Raw genomic sequence first — 6,000 nt, 5'->3', positions numbered from 1 at the left:
CTTGTGGTGTAATGGAATATTCTACGTTTTGACAGGAAGTCTGGTTACTCAGGCATGTATGTTTCTCAGAACTCTTTGTACACTTAAGTTATCATTATGCATAAGTGTTGGCTCAGCTAGATAAGTGCAGATAAATAAGAATAACAAAGATGAGACTGGGAAGATACTTATACATAAAGAGCCTTGAACACTGTGCTGAGGAGGTCAGACTCAGCTCTGTAAAGCAACAGGGAGCTATAGATGGGCAACTATGGACAGGCAACAAGTAGGGCAGTACCTTAAAGACTGCATTTCAGAAAGTTTACTAAGGTGCTTTATATGTAGAAAGAAGGTATCTTTTCTAATAGCCATTTTAATAAAAACATTCTATTGATTTATTTCAGAGAGAGAGAGCTGAGGTGGGGAGGGTCAGAGGAAGAAGCAGGCTTCCTGCCAAGCAGAGAGCCCGATGCAGGGCTCGATCCCAGGACCCCGGGATCATGACCTGAGCCGAAGACAGACGCTTAACCAACTGAGCCACCCAGACTCCCCTTAATAGCCTTTTTTTATATCATCAGTGGAAATGTTTGAGTGCCTTGGCTATTAAGCTTAGGATAATACACACACGTGAGGACTTTGCTTACCCTCCCTCCACTACTCTACCCCCAAGAGATCCCTTCTATATCTTATTTTGGTTTCTAGAAAATGAAAAAGTAGAATTCCCGTATCAGTAGTATTTTCGTAAGTGTATTCTATAGGCTGATATGGAAGAGACCCAGAATTTCAATTAATTACAAAATGGAGGAGACTCTGGACTCCAGAAGGCTTTGGCTTTGGCTTTAGAAATGTAGCTTTACTTGCTGTCCAGGAGCATTGGCGGGGGAGGGAGGGGGAAAGAGCCAAAAACATGAAGATTTTACATAAAAATGCCGACCTGTGGTAAGTTGTGGCCTGTACTCTCCATTTCGTAGCAGCTCCCTCTCCTCCGCTCCACTCTGTCCTTGTTCCGCCTAGATGCTGTGGCTTTTAATGGTTATGGCATTGCCTGGAGCAGTCTCCACAAAGTCTCTGAGGAGTTATTTTCTTTTTGTTGGTATCGTCTCTCTCATTTATGTTTGTAGAGAATGTAAATTAGGATTAAAGATGAGAGGGAGGAGGCCTTGGGCACATATGGCTCACAGAGCATGGCCTGGTTAGGTCTGCTTTGTTTTATAAATAAGTCATCAAACTGGATTTCTGGTCACTGGTGTGCTTCCTCCAGAATTTTCTTGAGCTGTCCATTACCTTTCCATCCTCTCCTCTGATAATCTTTCAGAAGCCAAGCCCAGCAGGCCACCAGTTCTCAATGAAGCAGTTATTTCTAAGAGGCTAAGCAAAATTTCTGGTTAAAATGAAACACTTACGTCTGCTCACTCAGCTGTATCACTTCAAAGAGAAAAACAAATAAAACCCAGCTTCCTGTCATCTCCCAGCATTAAAGGAAGACAAAGTACAATTGCTTTCCATTTTGACTAGAAGCAAAACTACAGATGAGTAACATGATAGATCAAAAAGCCAAACAAACTGAAGTAACCTCTTCATCAGCGAAAGTCAACTAGCTGAAGAGTGAAAACCTCCCACACGGATACCTTCTCCATCTCCCAAAAAGGTAAGCACAAAAAAGGAAGAGAAACTCTTTTCTAAACATAGAACATAACCTAAATGAAACCTTGTAAATTATAACACAGTACTAAACCTAGACTACTGAAATCCACACGTACTTTTCAACTATCTACAAGGAATAAAACGGAAACAACTAAAAGAATAGAATTGTACTCATCATGGAAGCTTTTCCTTTTCTAGAGGTGAAGCCTCCTCCTGCCACCTGACAGAGGTTTTGACTATTAGTGACCAAAATGGGGACTTTTCAGGTACCCTGAGACAGTCATCACTCTACTGAACCTTTTCCATCCTGTTTTTGGGCAGGACTCGTTGGCTCACCCATTCATGAATTCACCATGTATTCATTCATTCATGCGGTGTCTACACTCTGTCCACAACTATTGTTAAAGGGCCACATGAAAACATTCGACATTACACTTTTATGGCTGTTGCTTTAAAAAGAAAAAAATCTCATTTATTTATTTGAGAGAGAGGGGCAAATGGAGGGAGAGACGCAGCACTGAGCAGGGAGCCTGATGTGAGGCTGGATCCCAGGACCCTGAGATCATGACCTGAACCAAAGGCAGATGCTTAACCTACTGAGCCACCCAAGTGCCCCATATGGTTGTTGCTTTTTGACGATGCCAACATTTGATCACTTTGTAGAGCAATAGCATTCTTTCAAAAATTTCCAACCCCACCCTCACCCCTTAAGGCAAGAATAGAAGCTTTTCATAAGAAGGCAACCATGTTCTGATTCCTGTTCTTTTAGAATGTAAGTAGAAGGATGTCTACAAGAGCTGTGGAAACTCTGTGATGACAATTACATTAATTAGATCACCAAAGATCGTGGGCAAGCCATAACTTCTACACTCAGTGTCCTTACATATAGAAGAATTTAGAGTAGAGGTGTCTGGGTGGCTCAGTCAGTTAAGCACCTGCCTTTGGCTCAGGTCATGACTGTGGGGTCATGGGATCAAGCCCCTTGTTAGGTTCCCTGCTTTGTGGGGAATCTGCTTCTCTCTCTCCCTCTGTACTACCCCTCTTCTCGTGCTCGTGTGCACACACACACACACACACACACACACATACACTCTAATACATAAATAATTTAAAAAAGAAGAAAAGAAGAGTTTAGAATAGTTGAATGTTTTTAAATGTGTGGTCTATGGGCTCAAAACTATTTGGGGTACTTTTTAAAAAATTGTACATTCCTGTACTCTATCGCTAGAGCTGCTCAATTAGAATTTCTGAGACTGAAGTCCCCAAGTCTGCTCTTAAAACTGGCACCCCAAGGAGACTGTCATATGTTGCAAAGTTGATAACCATTGAAACAATGATCTCTAAGGTCACTTCCAGTTCTAAAGGTCATGATCAGGTCCGCCATGTAGCAGAAACACTGCCACTGAGAAGGTGAGATTTTTTTTTTTTTTTAATTGAGATGGGGGGATGTTGGAGTAGGGAGAAAAGTTTGGAAAACAGAAGTTTAGGGACACCTGAGTGGCTCAGTGGGTTAAGCCGCTGCCTTCGGCTCAGGTCATGATCCTAGGGTCCTGGGATCGAGTCCCACATCGGGCTCCTTGCTCAGTGGGGAGCCTGCTTCTCTCTCTGCCTCTGCCTGCCACTCGGCCTGCTGGTGCATGCTCTCTTTCTCTGACAAAAAAAAAAAAAAAAAATGAAAACAGAAGTTTAGAAATTATACAGTTGAGTATACAGAGGAAAACTACAAAAAAACTACAAAAACTACAAAAAGTAGTGTGATATTTACCGCTCTGATTTTGAAATGAATATTCTAGTATGGTTTGTAATGGCAAAGGCTACTAAGAATAACCATTATAAAAATGTGCGGTTGATAAATTAAGCTATAATTAGAACGAGAATAAGAGAATAAATTCCAGATGCCTCTATTTCATGAAGCGGCACAATGACACTTAAGCAAGGGCTGTTCAACTTAAGTTGGAGATGACAAGTGTTTGCCGCAGAATGGAGTAAATATTTCTGGTAGAATGCCTTTAATCATCGTTCTGGTGGTGGATTATACTTCATTGGTGAGAGAAGAAAAACAAACTGAAGAATCTTAGCATAACTGAGGAAACATAACATTTGGATTTACAGTTAACGGTGATTGTTTGGAAACTGTCATTTATTCAGCTGTTTTTGAGAGCTACTGAAATAAAAAGCATATTTCTGGGTCAGAAAAATCACAAAAAGGAAAACATTTTCGAATCCAATAAATCCTGTCACTAAGTAAACCGACCTCTCTAGGCTGGAAGTAGCTGTACACATTCACTGGAGTTTTCAGTCTCTCCCAGGAATATGATTAATTATTGAGGGAGCAGGGTTGGATGGGTTGGATGATGTCCTCAAAACAGACATAGGGAATTCCGGCCACAGCGACAGTTTGGGCCACACCCATTATCTCTAGCTGTGACCCAAAAATTAATTTTGAAAATGTAGGTGTCCTTCCAAGTTTCTGGGGGGTCTAATGTCATTATATCTGCAAACCTGTGAGTCTCTAGAAGCTCCCAGGGCCTCCTGGCAAAAGCAGAGTTTATGTAAGTATTGTCTACCTACATATAGCTCAGGGAACACCGCAATCCTATTTCAGGGCCCAACAGCTAAAGCCTGTGGGATGCGCTGTATGGGATTTTGGTAAATAATGCTATCATCCCAATCCGTTCCAGAAAAACCATGTGCGGCCCAAATTTCAAACACTTTGTCTCACTGTCTGCTTAAGAATTACATCATACACTTGTAGCGCCATTAAAAGTAACAAGAAGAAAAAAAAAATAACAAGAAGAATACAGGTCTCATTCAATTATTTCAAACTGATCTTTAGGCAACTTCCTTGCCATTTCCCCTTTTGCATAGGTCATTCTGCATTTCCGCTGCTCTCCTCAATCCCTCCATCAATTCTGCATTTCCGCTGCTCTCCCCAATCTCATCCCCTCCTTGAATCAGATAAGCAGCTATCTTCAACCAGTTGGGGGGAATAAAAAAGACTACTAATTGTAAACACTTTTTTAAAGCTTGTCTGCCTTTCCTTCTCTTGCCTATAAACTTAGGTATGGCCCCAATATCCTTTCCTTTCTTCTCAGAACACTAAGTTTTCCACCCAGTGTTAAAAGAATTGGAAATTATGTCTTTAAATTTGTATACAGTAATATTACACACTCACCATAGAAAAATAAGAAAATCAGACAGTACAGATACTCAGGAAAGGACTTCCATCTTCTCACTCTGACTCTAATCCATCCGACCCTTTCACTTATTGATTCCGTACTATCACTGGCTCCCAAATGCACACCCAGACTTCTGAACTCCAGACCCACATACCCCTAGAACTACAGACTATCCACACCTGGATGTCCCACAGACATCTTAATTCACTATCACCTTAAATGCAAACTCTATCTTTTCTCCAAAATCAGTTCTTCCTTCCCGTCATCTCCTCACTGGGGTCATGATTAAAGCCATCCTTGATCCCACCTGCTTATTATGTCTTCATACAATCAGGGATCAAGATCTGCCAATGCTATGTGAATAACATGGGATACCAGCCCGCCATTGCCCATCTCCTTATACCATCATTATATCCTGCCGGGATGACGGTGCTATCCTCCCATTTGGTCTTCTTGTATCCAGTCTGGTCTACCCTGCAATCTATCCTCCTTATTATACTCCAAGGCACACATTTCTGTTCACATCTGTTTCTCTCCTTAAAATTACTCTCTGGAACCCCATCCTAGTTTATAGCATCATGTCCAACTTCCCTAAAACAAAGCCCCTAATGATTTGACCCCCATCTGTCTTTTTCCATCACCTTCCACACTATCCACCCCTACATTCAAATTCTGACTATGAGCTACAGCTCCAGCATGTGCTGGTCTCATTCTCATGGGCATTTGACATTCCTTCTCTCTGTCAGACAGACATGCCCTCACCTCCCTTTGTTCTGCTAGGGAGCAACAGGCACCTTTCAGTTCTAATTCTCTCTCTTCTTGGCATCCTTCCCTGACATTGTGGGTATAGTTAAGGGCAACTTCTCTGTTCTCATAATACCTGTATCTGCCCCTCCTTTCACACACTCTGTCCAGCCACACCTGGATACTCCTTTAAACAAGGAGTCTGCAGTTCCTAAATGTTGGCAATGCAGTGTTATAAATTTAAACAGATTGCAGTAAATCATCAGAATCTGTTCTTTATGTCTGAAAAAGAATTAAGTCATGCAGGAAATGCCTTATGGTGTCTTTTGAGTACTCATGCATCAGTACACTCTATTGCCCTGAAAAACTTCTTGGACAAGAAGCAGTGACAGATTCATATTTGCTTCTTAGGAGAGTCATAAATGTGCATCCTCTCCTTTCAAGTTTATTTCCA

The 6,000-nt window shown here is 41.5% G+C and overlaps 1 long non-coding RNA gene across 1 annotated transcript in view; it reads left to right on the top strand.

The window, feature by feature from the left end:
* Positions 1-1,550: 1,550 nt before the first annotated feature.
* Positions 1,551-6,000, top strand: part of LOC131826673 (uncharacterized) — a 70,832-nt gene continuing 66,382 nt past the window's right edge. Inside the window, exon 1 of the long non-coding RNA XR_009351699.1 lies at positions 1,551-1,627. This is a non-coding gene — a long non-coding RNA (uncharacterized LOC131826673). The remainder of the gene's footprint in view (positions 1,628-6,000) is intronic.

This window comes from Mustela lutreola, chromosome 3 (assembly GCF_030435805.1).
Source record: "Mustela lutreola isolate mMusLut2 chromosome 3, mMusLut2.pri, whole genome shotgun sequence".
Classification (NCBI taxonomy): Eukaryota; Metazoa; Chordata; class Mammalia; order Carnivora; family Mustelidae; genus Mustela; species Mustela lutreola.
This window is presented reverse-complemented; position numbering and strand designations above follow the sequence as displayed.